Source organism: Miniopterus natalensis, chromosome 10 (genome assembly GCF_054644295.1).
Source record: "Miniopterus natalensis isolate mMinNat1 chromosome 10, mMinNat1.hap1, whole genome shotgun sequence".
Taxonomy (NCBI): Eukaryota; Metazoa; Chordata; class Mammalia; order Chiroptera; family Miniopteridae; genus Miniopterus; species Miniopterus natalensis.
The window spans coordinates 58,188,950-58,210,499 of NC_142090.1; the positions used below are offsets into that span (position 1 = coordinate 58,188,950).

Here is a 21,550-nt window from a genome sequence, read left to right on the forward strand (position 1 = left end):
ACTTTATTCCTGGAGAGAACATAGAATTTTTTTATTTTTACAACTTTATTGATATATATTTTACACACATAAAATTTACTCAGGTTCAGTGGTTTTTAGTATATTCACAGTCATACAAACATCACCACAATCTGTTTCCAGAATATTTCATCACCCTAAAAAGAAACTATATACCCATTAGCAGTCACCCCCATTCTCATTTCTCTGCATCCCCCTCAGCTCCAGACAACCACTATTCTACTTTTGTTTCTGTGAATTCACCATTTCTGGACAGTTCACATAAATGGGATTATACAATATATGGCCTTTGGTGACCAGCTTCTTTCACTTACCATAATGTTTTCAAGGTTTACCCATGTGGCAACATGCATCAGTACTGTATTTCTTTTCTTTTTCCAAGTAATATTCCGTTCTATGGATATACCACATTTATTTACCTGTTCCTTAGTTTATAGATCTTTGAGTTGTTTCTTTTTTGGCTATTATGATAATACTGCTATGAACATGAAAGTGGCTGCACTGTTTCACATTCCACCAGCAGTGCAGGAGGATTTCAATTTTTCCACATTCTCATGGTGTTAAAAGTTTTTGTCCAAGGACCTCTGATTCAAATTAGACATGATTGACATTGTATCACTGAGGATGGGCTATGACTTAATACAACAAGTGTTTATTTCTTGCTCACACTTCATGTCCACTGAGTCACTGTGGGACTCTGCTCAGTGACACAGGTTAACAAGAGGCTGCATCTCCACACATGCTTCTATAGTCACCTTGGCAGGGGTGGGGATGCAGCAACATGAATACTGGCCCTTAAAGCACTCACGTGAAAGTGCACATTTCATCGGTCAGAGCAAGTCGAATGGCCATGCCTAACTTCCAAGGGAGCTGGGAAGGGCATTCCACCCAGGTCCAGAAAGCAGAGAGCTGGAAATTCGTCAACAGTACTAATGACCACCATGGAAATGTGAGCGAACACTAGAGATAATGTAAAGCATTTCTAGGGCAGGGTGAAAAGCCATTCCCTGTTTACTTTGATCCCAGAGATATTCAAGAAAGATTTCCAAAGGAGGAAAACAAGTCTGGGGACAAAAATGGGAGCCCTGTTGGGTGTCAGACCTGGAAAGGAACATGGATTGAGGACTGCAGTAAGAACAGGAAGCGAGGGAAGGCATGGAGTCAGAGTGAAACAGCGGGTCCCACGTGCGAGTGGAGATCAAGCCCACCTTCCAGATCTGAAGAGGGTTTCAGACTGCAGCCTAGGTGGACTCTTCCTTAGTCTCCTCTGTATGTCATCAGATGTCGGATGCTCGCCCCACACAAAGGACCTCAGAGCCACTAGACTCAATCTTTGTGCTCAGCTCTTGGTAGTGCTTCGGGTGCCTGGTCTCTCTGTCAGCATTGTGTTATGTTTTGGCCTGTGCACAGCCTGGTGCTTTTTGCTGTGGAACATCACGTACTGACCCAAGGTTGGTGACACAGTGGCCATCAGGCTTCACCAGCCACTAACTACACTGATCACAGCAGGGTTTTCCATCCTCTGTTCCCTCAGGAGCATCCTGTTTTCTCAGTGCTTAAAATTTGAGGAAGTGAGCCTCCCTTCGTATTTAAAAGGAAGACATGTCAAATGAAAGAAGTTTAGATTTCATTATGCCAAGTCCAGTTTTTCCTTAAACTTCCTCTACTTTGGTTTAATTGTAGAAGGATTACAAGTCTACAAGATGCTTAAGATCTTATATCTATGTTTAGAATTCCTCTTCAGAATAGTCCTTCAAAAATATCAACAACTGGCATTCAAATGGTGTGGGTGTGTATATGTGTATGTGTTGAGGAAAGGGCAAATCAGGGAAGAGGAAATATGAAGCTTCAAGAAAGGTAAATGAGGAATGGTCATGTTGCATTTGATCAGGTGAAAACTGTGGTCAAAACACATGTATATTTTGATTTTTGATCTCTTAGTCTGTTCTTTATTTAATGCTCAAGAGAAGAAATGGTTATAAGCCCTGGCCAGTATGCTCCGTGGTTAGAGCGTTGACCCACATACGTAAGGGTCACAGGTTTGATTCCTGGTCAAGGGCATGTAGTTGGGTTCAGGTTCAATCCCTGGCCCCAGTCAGGGCACATGCAAGAAGCAACCAATCAGTGTGTCTCTCTCATATCGATGTTTCTCTCTCCCCCTCCCTCCATCTCTTCCACTCTCTCTAAAAATCACTGAAAAAAGTATCCTCCGGTGAGGATTTAGAAAAAAAGAAAGAAATGGTATAGCCCGGCCAGCATGGCTCAGTGGTTGAGCATAGACCTATGACCTAGGAGGTCACTGTTTGATTTCCCGTCAGGACGGGAACCCTGGTTGCGGGCTCGATCCCAGGGATCCTGCAGGAGGCAGCCGATCAATGACTCTCTCATCATTGATGTTTCTCTCTCTCTCTCCCTCTCCCTTCCTCTCTCTGAAATCAATAAAAATAAAAAAATAAAAGAAATGGTATAAAATTAGGGTGTATAAAAATAAAATTATGTGAATCAGAGAACTGTAGTAATTCTGTGCAAACTTCCTTCAGCACCCAAACCAGCATGCAGATCAGTGGAAGGAGCAAGGTAGAGGAACAATTCAGTGTGGTTGCTATGACAACCCTGTGCTGATTGGAATAAGACTGAGGAATCATGATTCATGCCTGACTTTACATTTTCTTTTTCCCTTCTTAACTGGCTCCCAAAGATTTGCAGTCCTTGGGGCCTCCGTGCTATCAAGCCAGGACACAGAGAGAAACCGTGTGACCCTAGCTGTCCCCTAGCAAGGAAGGCACAAACAACTCGAGGGCCTGGGATGTACAGGGTACACGTGTAAATAAAATTTAACCAAGGAGATGAAAATTAGCGGAATCATCAGAATGCCAAGCTTCCAGGCCAAGTTCTGGTACACCACAACTCTAAAATGACAGAACCGAAGTAAGACCATAGAGGCCAGATCAATCCATGGAGAGCAGATACAGAAGGCCATGACGCGGTCTTCTGATGATAGGAAGAAACACTATGAATGATAAGAGAAACAAAGGTTTGTCCAGAGAGTAGAAATCAGAAGTACTTCACTAACAGCTTCAGCTTTCTAACCATAAAATAAAATACCTGCTTCAGAGGCTACTGTGGGGACCAGAGGTACAATAAATTCTCTCCAACTGCTCAGAAGAGTTGTCGGTGACCCTTTCTGACAGGGTAGACATAGGTGGCCACATTATAAGCAATTGCAAATTCTTGGCTGATAATTGTTTTTATCTTAAAAGGAGAAGAGTTCGGGATCATTGGCAAAGCTAAGAGAAGCCCTCGTAATAATTTTTATATTCACAACAATAAAATAACAAGGGTAGCCCATGAAATAAAGTGCTTAGCAAAGTATTTAATATAATTAGTAAGAATGGGTACTATGGAATTAGTTGCCTTTTTTATCCTGCAATAATGGGGATACATCACTGATGACTTTAATAAAGAAGGAAAAGGAGGGGAGAGTGAAGGATTGTGTTTTGGGAAAAGAACTTTTGACTCAGCTCCTCCGACTCTGAGGATCATTGACTTAGATCCCTATTTAGGGATCCACAACACCCTTATGCTTCTGTTGGCAGCTGCCTTCATCACATAGGATGGTCCAGAGTCCACCTCTCTTGAGGAAAACATGATGCATAGATTGGATGAGATTTGGGGTTTGGGGGGTTTTGTTTTGGTTGGTTGGTTGGTGGTTTAACATCGAGGGAAGGTGCGGGACATCCCGTAGGCCCTTTCCCTCCTTAACAGGAGTGTTCCTAGATTGTGCCACTTGTTTGAAAGGAATCACCTTTAAGTACTTAACTTATATGGACGGTATTTTCCCTGCAGCGTGTTCTTAAATCCTGGCTGGATAGTGGAAATTCTGTGATGCTTCAGCATCTGACATGTTGATCCTGAGGTTCTGACCTGGGTCGATGGGTCTATTAATGGAATTCAGAAGGTCTGTTTTCCACCTGAAATTGTATGAAAAAATCTGCATGTAGCTATATAGATGCAGTCTTCTGGAGAGAATCCCTTGATGTTCATCTGGTTCTCAGGTTTATCACTTACTCAAAAATGGTTATGAATGTATCATAATCTGAGTGCTCTGTTCCTGTTTTTTTTATTGGCTGTTGTATTTATCAGTGTTTTGCCCACTGAGGAGCTGGTAAGAGTAGGAAAGAAGAATGACGTTAAATAAATGTTTTTGGAAGAAAAATCACACTTTCAGATTCTGAATTGAAACTGATCTCCCCTATTACATAGCAATGTAACATTTTCTGTATAATATTATTAAAAACTCATCAAATAATGCAGTTAAATTTTGTGCATTTTAGTGTAAGTAAAATTTACCTAAAAAACATAAATCTATATATTAGGTTCTAATTAGTGATATATATACTTAGGGGCGAAGTGTGCTGATTTCTGCAACTTACTTTGAAATGCATCAAGATAATCATAGGATGAATTAGTGGATGGATAGAAGGATAGGCAGATGAATAGATACGTTACAAAGCAAACATTTCAAAATGTTAATTGAAGAATCTATGCAGTGCATATAGGGATGTTTACTGTATAATTCTTTGGTTTTTCTGTATGTTTGAAAATTTTAATAAAAAGCTGGGGTACTATATGATCATAACATTAGGGTATTTACAACTGTATTGTCACAGCAGAGAGAACAAGTGTCAAAATAAGTGAGTGGAAGTTGGTTTTATAACTTATTTAATGAATTAATGTGGAAGAATTCTTTAGTGCATAGAAATAAATCTACATATACAGATGCTCCTTGACTTATGATGGGGCTACATCTCAATAAACCCATCATAAGTTGAAAATACCATAAGTCAGAAATGCATTGTAACCTACTGAATACCATAGCTTAGCCTAGCCTACCTTAAACATGCTTGGAACACCCACATTGGCCTTCAGTTGTGCAAAATCATCTAGCTGCTCCTGCTCCCAAGCATCACAAGAAAGTATTGTGCCAAATAGTGCTAGCCTGGGAAAAGACCAAAATTCAAAACAGTTTTTGTTGAATGAATGCTGCTTTCACACCATTGTAAATTCAAAATACTGTAAGTCGAACCATTCGAATTTCAAGTGCAAAGAACTTATGGTCAAGAGAAATTACTGTAATATATGTGTATGCTCCAAACAGTGACCTCCAAACACTTTTTTTCAGACTGGGTAGTGTTTGTACAGTTTTATTTGGAGGTGGTTCTACCATAAAGCTCTTCTTGCCATTAATTGTTTTCTAGTCCCTCTAAATATTTCTTTGCTTGATTTCACACCATTAATTCCTTTCTGCCCTATCTGCTTCAGATATATCTTATCTTATCGGAATCACCCATCTCTAGTGTGCTGGCAGTCTTAAGCAAACTATATCCCATGGAGCTAAAAAAAGATTTGCTCTGCTCTCCTTTACACTTTACCAGACGTACGTCAGTGTCTAAAAATCAACCTGTTAGAATTTTTCCTAATAAGGAAAGACCGAGAGAGACGAGATTTAACTTTACTATGTTAACCCAAGCATGAGTAGTTTTATATCCTGACTGAACCGAGGTACTCAATAATTGATTATGAGAACGATATAAACCCTAACACTAAAACTCAGGAGGTTAGTAATTAGAATAGTAATTAGAAAACAGAGGGCCTTTCCATTGCAGCGTCTCAGACCCTGGCTCACTGTTCATAACATCTCATGCAAAGCCACTAAACCTAACAATTGCCAAAGGCACAAACCCAAAACAGCTTGTTGGCACTGGTTGGGCTATTTTATTTTGTTTGTTTGTTTCATATTTGTATACTTCATGCATATACATTCTGTTTAGTTGTTATGTTTCAAATGGAACTCTGGTGATTTTCCTCCCCCATGATAACACCAAGCAACTAAGTCACTAGGTCTGTTTTGGTTTTTTTCTTCCAAATGACCCCAGTGTTCAAAGGGACAACTTTTGAAAAGAACTTAACAGAGCATCATGAGACATGATAGGTGCTTAGGGTGCAATTTTAATGCCAACAGACTGGAAAACAAACAGCTTAACCCAGACGAGACATGACTTTGTTCTTTAGCATCTGTGTGAAGAGGAAAGCAGAGCTTTGTGCTCCCGTTCACAGGTGTGGGAGAGGAGATGTCACATTCCTGACTTACCACATTGTGTGTGGGATTCTGGTTTGGGGCAAGGCGAGAGGGTATTGCTTTGCTTCTCGCAGTAAGATTTCAATACACGTAAGTCCATTAGTGCTTTTGTTTCAGTCTGCCACAAGTGGACACTAAAAAAGCATGAAGCATCGCTTAATCCTAGGGGCCTGGTGCATGCTGGCTACTGTTGCTGCATTTTCCAGCTCTCATGCCAATGGAAGTGATTGACCCCAGGCCTGCAACCACTGTTCTTTGCTCTGCCACTAAACCACTGAGCTGTTGGCACTTTAATTGTTTTATACCAGGAGGAAACCAATTATGTTGATGTGAATGTCTTATTCATTAGACATTACGGGCTTCACATTTTTAATGAGCTGAAACTCTGGGTCTGCATCATGCAACCACAGTGAATCAAGACAAGAGGGTAGCGATGACGTTCTCTAATTCGTTGCAGTTGCTTTTTAAAAGATTTGACAGTATTTCATAACTCCAAAGGCTGCAATTTAAAGTCTGTCTGAGGTTGCATGCTAATCAAAAGCAGTAAATCATGTTTCAGTTATAAAGGGCAGCAGCTACATTTTGAAAATTGCAGCCCTTGGAAAGTTTAGTTTCTGTGTCATCATGAGTGCAGGACACCATGGATATTTCTCACGGGCAGAATAAGACCTTTCAACATTGTCACAAACCTGGTGCACTGTGAGCAGTCACAACAGTTATTTGAAGAACCCGCCTAATTCAATAGCGTCTGAAGGCTGCCCTTGAGTTAGAACCTGGGGACTCCCCGCTCAACAGCCTCTCAGACGTCCTCACTGCACACAGACAGAGCGCAAGCCATCAGTCAGGGCATGGAGGGTGCTCTGCCCCCCACCCTCACCTACGCACTTTCCCCTGCATCTGTTTTCTAACATCCAGTTATGTACCGGCCCCATTGGCCTCTTTCCTCCCTTTCTGCACATTCAACTATTATTTATCTTTCAAAGTCCAGTTCTTCCTCGCCGCATTGGTACCTCTAGGACAACACTTCCATTTTCCATTTTGACTTACAGGTTGTGTTGGCCGGCACCCCCTTCCAAACTCTTGGGGTTCCTAAGGACAGCAGCGGGTGTTGGTAAATATTTAACAGCCGGCTCTCTAGAAAGAAAGCAGAAAAGCCCTAATTGGTCATGCCTGTCTTGTAGCTGGTGGTGTAACCCCTCCTGCCATGGCCAATTTCAAGGGTGGCTGTGTTTAACAACTGGCTTGCAAAATTCCTGAAAATGTTCACCTTCGGCACTTGTGAGCCAGTTCAGGCCAGCTCCAGACCGCCACTGGGGTTATGCTTTCATAGCCCTTGTATTATTCTCGCCATTCACCTTAGCTGCTGTGCTTTGCTGAGAAATAGATGCTCAGTAAATGTTTTCTGGATTGAAATAAGCAGGCCAGTTGATGGTTTGGCTCTGCTGCTGCTCACTGAGTGGGGGGTGATTTCCGCAGAGATTCAGGCAGTACTTACACTTGTCATTTGAGAGCGGTGGCCGTAGCCGTCTCCTCCATGCCACAGGTGTGAATCTAAATAAACGGATTTGTTGACAGTATAACTGAGAATTGCATGAACTAGTTGATGGTCTTGAATTCAGCAGCCTCATTAGAGCAGAATGGGATCCTCCATGGCTTCAGTGGAAAACATACAGAGGAACATCTAAAACAGAGTCAAGGAGATAAGTGAAAATTCCCGGGGAAGGGCTGAGGGGCGAGAAGGCAGCAGGCCCGGTTCCCACCTCCTCGTCAGCAAACCCTCTGCCTTTCTCGGCGTTTAGCATTTGTAATACTTTGGTGACGCACGTTCCAGCACCGGAACGTCAGTGTGTTTCAGTTCATGTAGTCAAGTGCCAAGCTCGCTGGCTCGGTTTTTATCATAAACTTGGAAATTACAACATATCAATTCTGTTGTTTCTGTTAGGGTGACCAACTCATTCCGGTTTGCCTCAGTTCCAAAAACTGAAAGTTCCACATCCTGGAAATCCCCTCCATCCTAAAAACCAGGATCGACGGTCGCCCTGGTTCCTGTAAAGGTTGTGGCTCCTCCAGCGAGCGCTGTGGGTAGTGAACGGGAAGCATTCCTCTGGCTGCTGCCAGAAGACACTGCACCAGTGACGGAAAGGATTAGAGCTTTTTAAAAAGGAGTTTATAATACCCCTTCTCTTTTGAAGGCCATGGTCCTATTTTGCAGGCACTTTCATTGAATGAGAGAATAGATGGAAATGTACTTTGGATAGGAGAAAATGCCACCTAAGCACACAGTGCTGGTGTTTGTTTCTCCTAATGATACACATGTTCCCAGATGATATCTATTAAAACTCATCTGGAGTATTATAGAAATAGAGCAACTTTTTATAGTAGGATAACCAGTATCAAAATACTTTAAAAGAACCAATTATAATTTTGCGGAGAGTGCATATTGGATAACTTGACACTCAGCTAAAGTCTTAGCTTCCATGAGTCAGTGCTCAGTGACTTTTCCTTTGTTGAGAGTTGTTCATATTGTAATGCAGCTACACAGGAAAGAGCCGGTGGGGAGCTCAGCTGGCTCCCTGGTGCCAGCAGCCCTCGGCGTGGCCTTGTTGGACCCTTCCTGCCGACAGCAGACATTCCCTGGTGGAAATGATGTGCTGTGGGGTGTGTGGTGGTGTCCACGGTGTGTCACCATGTGACAGTATCAGAACGTGCCCCACAAGGATAGATGTTTCGGCTATAGTGTGATATTTGTGTTTCTACCTGTGTTCAGCAAAACACCACAGTAAAAATTTATGGCTTATGGGAAAAAATAGAATAAGGGGGAGACCAAAATGTATTCAGTTTGGTCTGTTCGGGCTGCTGTAACAGAACACTATAGACTGGGCAGCCTTTAAACAACAGACATTTATTTCCCAGAGCCTGGAGTCTGGGAAGTCCAAGATCAAGGCACAGTCAGGTTCAGTGTCTGGTGAGGGCCTGATTCCCGTTCTTGCTGGAGTCTCTTACAAAGGCACTAATCCCATTCATGTGGTCTCTGCTCTCATGATGTAATGTCCTCCCAAAGACTCCACCTCGAAATACAATCCCATTGGGGAATAGATTTCAACCTATGAATTTGGAGGGACACAAACATTCAGTCTCCTGCACGTAGCATTCACAATAGCAGTTAAAAAACACTAATAAAAATATTAGCACAATTTGCAGGTAAAAGAAGCTGGACGGAAGGGTTGGGGATGGTGAACCTTGGGTAAAAGGGCAAAATGTGCCAAGATCTGGGAGAACTGTAGAATAAACAATTAATTCCAAGACAGAGCTTGTCGCCCAACCAAGCCAAGAGGAAGCGTGTGGGGTAAATGGGCAGCATGTGCAGTTCCATTCACCTCTCAGCTTGCATGCCACTGTGTTTGTCTCCTGTGCATGGCTGCTGCAGGTTGGTGGCTCAGAACTTTTACACTGGAAAAATATCTGTCCCGTGAACCAACACGGCTTTTGGTTTATGCTGACACCATTCTCTATTTACCAATCATAGGTCATCTAATTTATGATACAGAAATGCATGTTTCAGCTTTGCAGATTTCTGCTGAGTAAAATGGTTCATGAGACAGATTCAAATTGTAGGTTGTCATATATGTTGAATTCAAAACCCTTGGCATGAAAACTGCCTCAACACTTTGGGTAATAATGCTAGACAAGTTTTAATTTTGGGAGAAAAAATCCACCTGAAAATGAAGTCACATCTCCTCTCAGATCTTTTAATTAAAGTCAGACCTGAACCCTGTGTTTCTCTGACTGCTGAATACTTAAGAAGTGTTTATGAGATTTGTGTTGTGCTTTAAGTTTTAAAAAATGCACACGCTGCTGGGTTACATGACTTTGTATTTGGTTTATTTAAATACAGTTTAGTAGGACTATAATATTTAAGGAAGGTTAAAGTGTCACAATCCTATTTAATTAACTTATCCCCACTTGGACGCCAGTCAATCATAAAGGTAGGCTAAGCAAGTAAAGCTTCAAATATGAAACCCTTGAAAAGAATAAGCCATGTTTGATGAAGGCTTTTCTAGTCTTAACTTTGTCATTAAAACTATTTCAACGAGCTATTTCAAACCTTACAGAGTATTTGTGTATGTGTGTATGTTTTTATATATGTGATCTTTTAAAAAGATTAACTGTCTTAGTTCTTAGGAGACCTAGATCAGTACTTTCCCTGAACCTTTTTCGGCCTTCTCTGAGATAGGACATACTCCCAGCATTGCCATCCTTTAGTCCACATGTGTCTAAAATATGACCAGTGTTTTACATTTACATAAATTTGATTTAATAAATAGTCACACCATTAAAATAGAGCATTCTTTTCAACCATAGCTAATTATACCTCATATAATGCCTGGTTTTTAATGGGGATTTCAATAAATGTCCGTTGATAATGATGATTATTGAAATGATATGTTAAGTCAGTCTCCTTGTGTGAGAAGTGCTTTGTTTTGAAATGTTAGACTTATAGCTTTGCCTAAAAAATTTTAATTAAGATCACCACTTTGGCACGAAGCTTAAAATGTGCCAAGTTGCTGCAATTAGTGCATTGTGCATCCATATGGATGTTACCAAACAGCTTTCAACTTAAAGGATTTGGGCGATTTTGAATGATGGGCCTTCTGTTAAGCTTAAAACAAAAGCCCGTCTATCTCTGCATTCATTTTAATTAATATTCTCTAGCTGGTCTCAAAGATGTGTTCTCTTCTGGGGGGAAGATGCATGATTATCATAAATCAGAAATAAGCTACAGAAGTAGATTTGACTAATTTTCTACATCCTTCTGTTTCATCCCATTTCTTTCCACCCCCCACCCCCACCCCACCCCCGCCAAGGAGCTTCAATGCAGTGTCAGAGTAACTGGAAAACACTGGTTTCAAATGTTCTAAAGGAAAACCTGTATTTCAGCCAAATCATAACGTAATTAAACTCACTCAAAAAATGAAGAAATTAAGCTGTCCCCAGATTTTTTTTAAATCAATTTGAAATTTACAACTTGTTATTTTGAGCCCAACATTCATATAAAGTCGATAGTATAAAACTTGAGTAAATGTGTTGTACATATACAAATGAATATAGGTCAGATATGTGTGTTTTTGTATATAGACATGATATTTTTACTTCAGAGAGATTTGGACTTGCCTAGGTGCTTAGGGTTTAGTAACTTTATTTGTGGACTTAATTTTCTACAGTATCCAACTCTGCTTGAAGATGAATTAGGTACAAGAGATTAGTTCAGTTGTTTTTCTTAGTATTTTAAGCAAAATCAAACCCAAAGTGGCACAATCTGGAAGGTTTTATTATTCCTGGTTATTTTTCATGTGAACTCTTACTGATATGGTACTTGGGGAAGAGAAGCTTTCTAAACTTTGTTTTCCGCCAAAACAGAATAAATTCTGTGGACGGTTCTATGAATTAGTTAAGGCCCAGGTTTTCTAAATGTTTTCACACAGCTCCCCTACAGTCACTCTCCATATACGTTCAGAAAAATATTCACTCCAATGGCCACTGGATTCCTCTGACTACTTGGGTACCCAATTTAGGGCAGCTGTGAATGCTGCTTTAAAAAGTAGACAGTTAAAATTATCTCCCAAAATCTTCATTGAATTAATCAGAATAAAGTAAATGTGAAAATTACAAAGCAGAATTGTAATTTACCAGAATACATGGGTAAAATAATGCATCTAACGTGAGTGGAAAGGCACGAAGTCAGTAAGTCTGCTCTAGAACACTGCCATAGCAGGTCCCAGGTTTATTTTCTTTATTCCAGCATTATGGAAATTTGTTCGCGATAGCCACTGGATTTGGCACAAAGATACCCTAATTTTTTCATACTATCTGGATTTTTAATTTTTATTTCCTTTTTTTAAAGCATGTCATTAGTTACATATCTGTCTTCAAATGCCTCCTGATATACCAATGATTTGGATTCTACATTAGAAAAGAAGGCTGGAATTAGTTTTATTATAGATAAAAGCTAAACTTGGTCAAATAACGTACATTGTTTGTCTGGAAGAGAATTCAGTTATTTTATAATTCTACCCTGTCTTTGCTATCGTGAGGTAGCTTTCTTTCCACCGGCTTTTAGTAATTGTACCCTCTCTGTTAGGCATCTTTACAAAGAAGTGTCTCAAATAGAAATGAGCGGATCACCCTACAGTTTCCCCTACATCCTGGTGACTATCCTGTTCACAGTGTAGGCGATGAAAGGAAAACCTACAGTTGTTTTAATTTGGAACCAAAATAATCACATCTTTCCAGTGAAGGCTTAAAGGTGTGGGGGGAGGAAGGAAGGGCCAGAGTCTGTCTGTAGAAAAAGAAATACTTTGTGGAAGGGCAATGCAGCAGGATAGAAATTTTTTAATAATTTAAGAAAAACAATAAAACAAACCCAATACCTTAGAGGGGGTAAATAGGCTAGCGGAAGGGAGGCCATCTGACCACACGGAAGCACCCCGAGTTGGGGTCCTCGGCTGTGCCATCCCACCAACAGGTAAACTCCATGTGTGTGTAGGGGTGTGTATGTGTGTGTGTACACACGGGGATTTAACGAGGAGCACAGAGGGAATTAGCAAGAGCCTGGCCCATTTTTAATTTGGGTCTGTTTGCTTGCATTTAGCACTTAAGGGCTCTACATTCAGTTTGGTCCGAAGAGTGATGAAGCACTCCTCGCTTACGCCTCAAATCAGAAATGCATGAAGTGCAGCTGCAGAGATAATACATTTTCCCCAAAGGCTTTGGCTGAGCAAATTAGGTGTCAATGGGGTGCCTGCGCAGGCAGTACTCTCTCTAATTAGTCTCTTGAGCCTAGTTGGTGGCGGGTATGAGATGATCTAATCAATTGGTCTGTGTCTGATGGTTCCTGTAAAAATCCTACCAGGCAGACTCTCTCCCACAGGTCACCCACCTGCACAGCGGGACTGCTCATTTTCATTTTTCATCTCCTCCATCACATGATGCTGACAGTTGGTTTTAAGAAAATTGAATCCAAAAAATATCTAGTTCATAGGGCACATGGGTCAGGAAAAAGTTGCATTATGGGTACCAGCGATCCAATTAATTAATATTTATAGCTGAGAAGCTCTATGTAGATATTTCTGAATAAGGATTTTATCAATAAAATCCAATTTCTTGTTTAAAACATTCATTTCTAGAGAAAGAACACTGTAAAAGCAGAAAGCAAGATAAAAATGGCATCCATTAATCAAATGATTTATAAACCTATGAATTGATGTGCACATAGTTGAGCTTATAATTTATATTCGCTGTTCATTTGTATTGTGTGTGCAGTCTGTTTTAACAATCTATTAAATGCAAGGGAAGGATTTACGTTGGTATTATATTTTGCTTCCTATGAATATCATTCATGTACCCTTCCTCCTATCACCTACATCCCCACCCATCACATGTATGATTTAGACATTTAGACTTTAAAGAATTTTTCTAGCAGTAAACTCACCTACCTTGAAAATGGAAACTGATACTGATGTTGCCCGAGGAGGGAGAAGGGACATAGCATGCTGCTGGTGAACAGTGTCAGTCAGGGTACTTGGCACAATTTGGGCTATAGAGTCATCTCACAGAGATGGGAAAGAGTCTAGCTCTCATTGACATCTCCCTTTTTTAATGTTTTTTTTATTGGATTTTTTCATTAAATGTCTGACCCCAAACCTAAATAAACGGGCTTATCCATAATCACTGTTTACCATTTATTATCCAATTACTATTATTATATATTATCCTTTATTATCCAATTCTATGCCCTGGGTTAGGTACATGTGATTCTTATAGAGAGTACACTTAAAGAATCAGAACAAAGGCAAAGACAAACACCCTTAATAGCTATAAAAAAATATATATATATATATTAATCCGATGGAATAGTAACATGCCATGGACTATGGTGACAATATGGTTTATTGTTACATGAAATCAGATACACTGAAAAGCAAAGCATTCTTTTCAAATAGAATGTCTTGGGTTTTTAAAAGGTTGGCCTACAGGAAGGTGTTAATCCTACTCACCTTTCTCAGCCATCAGTATATCTTGAAAGGCTGCTCTGTACCCGGCAATGTGCTCTCTCAGCAAGGGCCCAGGCACAGCATTCGCCCTAGCCAGTGTGCGCTGAAGGAACTCTACATCTGAGAACATCTTCCACTCCCAAGTTTTCAGATCTGCCTTTCCCCTTCCTGTCCATTCAACAACTATGTACTGAGTACCTGAGCTGGGCCTGGGCTATGCTCTAAGGACACGCTGGTCAACAAAACCAAGCTTCATCAAGAACATAATGATGCCATCTGCCCCCTTGCTTGATCCCTCATAGACAGTATCCTCACACCTCAAGAGGGACTAAATGAAGTCACTAGTTCAGGACGTCAGTTTGGAGGCCAGGTCTGCATTTTGTTGATTAAAATGGTGGAGCGGAGGAGAGCCAGACAATGACTATATTATTTGGATGTGGCTGTGGGACCTCCATGCCTAGGCAAGCAGATGTCAGGACAAACCCACACTCCTGTTTGGCCAGAGTGGACAGGCATCCTGGAAGAGTTTAAATCTCAGCTACTGTTTAAGCAACATGGAAGAGAAAGGGCATTTTTGACATCTGCTTAATTAAAATATCAAGGTTGGTAGTGGGGTTAAGGACTGGCTGAAGATGCCTATAGACAGGTGTGGTTGAAATGCTGCAGGAACAAGTGCTCTTTCTCACCTTGATGCCATGGGCCTCAGAAAAGATGTCATATGCCTCAATCAGAATAGGAGCAACAAGTAGAACCAAAGTTAGATTTTCTTCATTTTCCTGGAAGATCAAGGTATAAGTAGTTTCCATGAAATTATTTCTGCTAAGGCAGTGACTTTTTAAAGAAGAGGTTTGATAAAGGCATATCTGGACAACCTGGCAGGGGCAAGGAGTGGCCAAGTGAGCCACATAGAGAATTGTTCCACAGCAGCAATTATTTGAGAGAACAAATAATTATTAGTGGCAGCAAAGGGCCTGTGTGTGGAATCCATCTACTCCCAGGCCTCTCCCTCCACCCCCACACTTCTCCCAGAAACTTAAGGTAAGGACTTTTGTTTACATTTGGCACAGTCACTTAGGACAGAGAACTCCTATGAATGAAATGTTACCCCCTACCTTACACCATATACCAAAATGAACTCAAAATGGATTAAAGATCTAAATGTAAGGACGAAATTCTTAGAAGAAAACGTAGGGGTAAATCTTTATAACCTTAGATTTAGCAATGGATTTTTAGATATGACACCAAAACAACAAAATAAAAAATGGATAAATTGGACTTCACCTAAATTAAAATTGCTTGTGCATCAAAGAACACTATCAACATAGTAAAAGGCAATCCAGGAAAAAGCAATAAATATTTGCAAATTAAGATACAAATATATAAAGAACTCCTATAACTCAGCAACAAAAAGACAACTCAGTTAAAAATGCACCAAGGATTTGAGTAGCTGTTTCTCCAAAGATAGACAAATGGCCAACAAGCACATGAAAAGGTGCTCAACATCACTAATAATTAAAGAAATGCAAATCAAAACTATAGTGAGATACCAGTTCACACCCACTAGGATGTCTATAATCAAGAAAAAACAAAAACAGAAAATAGAAAGTAACAAATGTTGGCAAGGGTGTGGAGAAATTGGAGCATTTGTATATTACCAGTGGGAATATAAAATGGTGTAGCCACTGTGGAAAATAGTTTGCCAGTTTCTCATAAAGTTAAATACAGAATTGCCATATGACCCAGCAATTTCACTACTAAGTTCCCAAAACTGAAAACAGGTGTTTAAACAAATACTTGTACATGAATATTCATAGCAACACTATTCACAAATTTAAAAACAGCCCAAATGTGCACCAGCTCATGAATGGATAAACAAAATGTGGTATATCCATAAAATGGAATATTATTCACCATAAAAAGAATGAAGTACTGATACATGCTACAATATAGATGAATTTAAAAAACATTACGTTAAGGGGAAGAAACCAGACACAATAGGCTGCATATTGTATGATTCCATTTATATGAAATATCCAGAATAGGTAAATACATAGAACAGAAAGTAGATTAATGGTGTCAGGAGCTGGGGCAAGGTGAGAAAAGGTGTGACTGTTTAATGATATGGGGTCTGTTTGGGGGATGACAAAATGTTTTGGAACAAGATGGAGGTTATGGTTGCACAACATTTTAAATGTACTAAATGCCACTAAAGTATAGGTTTGAATATGGTTAATTTTGTTATATGAATTACAGCTGAATGAAAAAGGGGGGTGGAGGATGGAAGGCTAACCTTCTAAAAAATCATTATAGTAAGAAGTAAGCAGAGGGTGGAGAGGATGCCACCCTCAACTGAAAGAACTTTTGGCTCTCTTGGCCAAGGTAGGGCCATGCAGGGGTGAAGTCCTCGGTACTACAGCCCACACGGACAGCAGGGAGCAACTGCACTGTGAATTCTCCACAGAAGGCCAAGGTCTCCTCTCTGCATGGGGAAGACGACAGTGTGGCACTGCAGAAGGGGACAAGCAGGCCTGACCAGGCCTCACGACCTCAAACTTCTATACGGAGATGATGTGTTGACTTGAGTCAGTGGACTGATGGATCGAATCCCTGGGCAATGTGACTTGAACCTAGTAGTGGTTTTTTTTACCCTTCCTGGCAAGACATTTTTTTTTTCCATCCTAGAGACTCAGTGAAAATACTTACGGACCAAAAAGAAATGTGGACAGGAGCAGGATAAACAATCCTTCGCTCTTTTCAAACCATTCACATGGAAGTAGTTACTGAGTTTAAGCAGCAGCATTGGAAATGCATAGTCATATGCTGGAAGTTGGCAAGAGACTGGCAATTCGGGTCATGCCGACCAATTTTCATTCTACTTAAACTATGTCTGATGATAGGCAATGGAGGAATTATAGACAGCTGGAATTAAAAAGCATGTATGTGGTCCATTTTTCTGTTTCTTGTTCATAAAAATGAACACAATGACCTATCCTTTTAATGGTCTATGTGATGCTATAGGCACTTAATTAAGACCAATATTACCACTGATGACTTGGGGAAGGAAATTTGATGAATTCTCCATATTAATCCAAGATGAGGTTAGATCTTTTTTTTTTTTTTTTTTTTTTTTAATCCTCACCTGATACATGCTTAGAGAGTGGGAGAGAGAGAGGGAGAGAGAGGGGGGAGGGAGAAACTTGGATTGGTTGCCTTCCATGCATGGCCCTCCTGGGGACCGACCTGCAACCCAGGCCTGTGCCCTGACTGGGAATCGAACCAGCAGCCATTCGGTGCACAGGATTACGCTCAACCAACTGAGCCACTCTGGCAGGGCAAGGTTAGATCATTTAAATTCACGGAGTTAAATTCTTTGAAGGGAAGTAAAAGCAGTCAGAATATTTATCATAAGAACTTTGGGGGTAAAAGAGACAGCTTTGCTCAGATACATGTGCTTGGCGTGGCTGTGGAGGAAACAGATAGGCTCACTTTGGCCTGACCAATTTTGGTGTCTCATGTAATTTAGGAAAAATGAATGATGTAAGGTTTTTTTGGTGTTGTTGTTTTTTTTTACCATATAACAATTTTCTCTTTTCCTCTTTCCAGGATTAAGTTGTCATCATTCTGGGAAGAAAAAAACAAAACACATTAATGAAGTGGCCAATAATAGGAAGGGAATCATGGATCAGTTTCCTTTCGCTCCCTGTGGTGGATTTCACTTACAAGAAAATTGAAGCTGGCAAGACCCTGTTTTCTCTACAATTTATTCAAAACCTTGCACGCATTTGGATACCTTGTGATTTCCAAGAACTATGTGAAGATTAAGCTTCGCTTACTGATACATGGCATGTATTCTTTTCAGTCTTTTGTGTTTGATTTTGTTTGATTTCCCTCGGCAGCGCAGCGTCTCTGTAAAGGTTTTTATGCTTTTACCAACCATGTCTTAAATACATTAAGACAACACATTTGGTGTTCACACTTCTTCAGTAATGTCTGTACTTGAAAGCCACACAGTGGCATGAAACGATGTGTGCTTTCCTGGAGACCAGTGCACAGTTTGCAACCACTAGGAAGGAAATGTTTAGCTGAAGCAAACTCATGTTCCCTGACTGACTTGACAACTCGGTTCCTGGCCGTGGGGCTCCACTTGTCGCCTACCTTTTGAGGACATTTGCAAGTGTGATTTTTTTTTTTTTCTTGGAAATACCGCACATTTATCTAGGATATCAGAACCTGCTTAGCATTTTCAAGCCACATAGCATGACTGTTTTCCAAGCTGGTTGGAAATGGAGAATCACGTATCAAGCATTAAAAACAGAGACAGGGATAAATTGCTTCCTTTTCAACCTCTGGAGACTGAGGTGACTTTTTACATGTTTTCTGGGTCTTGTCAACATCTTATTTTTTCCATCCACTCTTTGACACTTTGTGTTTTCTTAGTGGAGAAGAGAGTGAGGAACAGAATGTTTAAAACTTGGGCCCACAGAATGGGACTGGCTGGATGAGCTCTGAAGGCCATCATTGCTCATTAACATTTAAGAAGCAAACTACAAAGTGATCCAAAGTTAAAAATCGGCTCATTTACATCAGAGCAACTTTAAATTACATTTTTTTAAACATTCCAAGCTGACTTGAAGCCATCATTGGGTACCCTGACCTTAAACTGTCTCCTGGAAAAACTGTTTGAATGCAGGTTTTAGAAGCAATACGGGAGTCTTGCTTTAAAGAATGGGAAAGGGAAATAGAAAGGCCTGGCTTCCCTTCTTGAAGGAGTTGAGAGACCTTGGAGGGTGGAGGCGAGTATGTAACATGGAGAGAGAAGTGGGTTGGGCATCTGTTGAGCTTTGATCTGGAGGGAGAGCTGTCTGACGTGGGCTGTCTCCCAGGGGGAGAGGCCTCCCTGCAGAATCCCAGAGTATACCGAGGCTAAGGGAGTGGTTAAATTCATCTAAAGCATGAAACCTAGTTCTTCAGGACACAAATTCCTATGGAAATACTTCGTGTACATTGTTTTACATTTTCCTATTAGAAAGAAGGAGAGACCAAGAGCTTGAAATGCATTGCACTTTGAGAGATCAAGTCTAGGAATTATGAGCCAGTTTGATAAAGACTTTCTCTGAGAGTCGGGTAAGGGGAAGAGATTTTCTACAGTTAAACCCAGTATACCTAGGGAATTGGACCCAGAATTCCTAAACATTAAAATGGTACCTTCCCTGCAGTGGGATGTGAGTATATAATATATTCAAGGTCACAGTCCATCCTATCCAGAAGTAGCATTCATTGTAAGCCTCTAAGTGTTAAGCAAGGAATTATTTACTGATTGATATTAAAGAGAGCAAAAGTTACCCAAGGCTAGAGTATTTACTATTTGCCGCCTAGAAATCTTTCCATTCTTCTTTCATACATTCCAACTCATTGGTAGTCTTTAGAGGTATTTTGATTTAACGTGCATTTAAATTAGGATTTCTTACAGTAAATATGGAGAAGAAAACCTTACATGCAACTGAAAACAGCCTTGCCTGTGGTTTGTCTTGAATGAGTCATTTGGGGGAGAGGTGTAACTTTTGTATTTTACTAAGTTTCAACCAAGAGCACCTGATGATTGTCTGGCTATTTAATAAGCTTTCTAACTTGAAATTTTGAAAATATTTAGTGTTAAAAGACTTCCATCAGGAAATGTTAGAGTCATTTAGAAATATATCTCCGCTGCCCTAGGCAGCTTCTCTTGGGAAATGAAACATACTAGCACTCAGAGGGGGTAAATCAGTTTTATTACAGAGACATACCTCTCAGAAGATCTTGTTTAGGAACTTCTGGTTCCCCATCCTTGCCATCAGTACAGATTATCCAAAGTTTGGTTTCTCTCTCCCTCCTTTCCTCTCCCATTTGCGATCGTGTCCTACCTCCCCTTTTCCCCCCACCATCTCTAGCTGAGGGCAGCCATGAAAAATCATCACAGAATGTGCTCACGAGCAGATTTATTATTCCATTGAGAAAGCACTGGAATGTTTTGAGAGATTATTTTTACAGGAAAGGAGTAGCTTGAATTCAAACAGCTGGACTAGTGAGAACACATGAGCATGGGGACGTATCAAGGCAGCGTCCCTGCACACACAGTATTCCGAGGGGAAACGTGGGGCTTCATGTCCATGTTCTTAAAGGACCAGTGAGGTTGACTTACAAATACAAGATACGCAGGACATGAAAAAAAATGTTTGCAGTGCCCAGAGAAAAACGGGGGGCACAAAGCAAGGGTGGCTGTCCACCCTCTGATACAAGGGTGAGAAGCTATTTCTACCTCGCGAGAGTGATGAGAGAAGTTTCCAGGGGCGCCTCCAGGCTTGCAGAGAAAGCGAGGCCTCTGGGTATCCTTTCCTCCGTGTGTACATGACAGCCAGTGTAGTCCCTACCCTAGGTCATGCATCTGTATAAGATACTCATCTGTGAATATTCCTGGTTTTGTAATCTTTGTTATATAAGAGGAAGTTTAGGCTGTACATACTGGGGTAGATTATTGCCTGCCCCCATACATAGGAATATGCTGCATAATTGTGCATAACTTCCATCTCCCTTACTGGCTTGTAGGCAGAGGAAACCACATATGTTACTGCCTTGCAATCCTCATACACCAAAAACAAAACAAGACAAAAAAAAGCAAAAACAAAACAAAAAAATCTCAAATAAAATCAGCAATCTCCTATTCTCATTCCCTTCCCACAGCAGCATATTTTAGAGGCACATATAAAATCTACATTCTCTAGTTGGGAGTGGATTTTTTTTAATTTTTATTTTATCTTTTTTTTTTTTCTGTAAGATACACTGAGATGCGTACTTTCGAACAGGGGGTCGGTACCTAAGAAATGTGCTAGCATCATTCAGAAAACTATTATACTTCAAAATAACACATAGTAAGGAGAATGGAATAATACATGTTGCATATTTGTTACCAATTGTAATTTGTCTGTATTATGAAAGATGTAATGGTTTGTCAGCTGTCTCTGTTGTTTTCTTGTAACATGATATGGAATAAAAGAATCTCTGTACATTTTCTTGGTACATCTTCTTGGTGGGTACCCAAAACACTGTGTCAAAGAAACACCGTCTTGAAAACTCGTAGGCACAACCATTCTCTAAAAGAGAAATAGAGACAAAATACACAGTTCTCTAGGATGTAGGAAGAAGTGAGTGAGCTGGAATGTTCCAGGAGTCTTTTAAACCCTTTCTTTCCTTGATTAGTGAGGCCAAATTTAGGTGAAGGGGAAGAGACTATGCAAAACAAACCTTGTGAGCTCGAGGGTCCTCACAGCCCCCCGGCTCCTTACTGACGTTCGCCACGTGTTCTGTG

General features: G+C 40.5%; 1 protein-coding gene across 1 annotated transcript in view; it reads left to right on the forward strand.

Annotated features, from left to right (window-relative positions):
- The window catches only part of CDK14 (cyclin dependent kinase 14), a 496,763-nt gene extending 475,513 nt beyond the window's left edge, over positions 1-21,250 (forward strand). Inside the window, exon 15 of the mRNA XM_087821147.1 lies at positions 17,812-21,250. The gene's annotated coding sequence lies outside the window, so the exon portion shown is untranslated. The remainder of the gene's footprint in view (positions 1-17,811) is intronic.
- Positions 21,251-21,550: the final 300 nt, after the last annotated feature.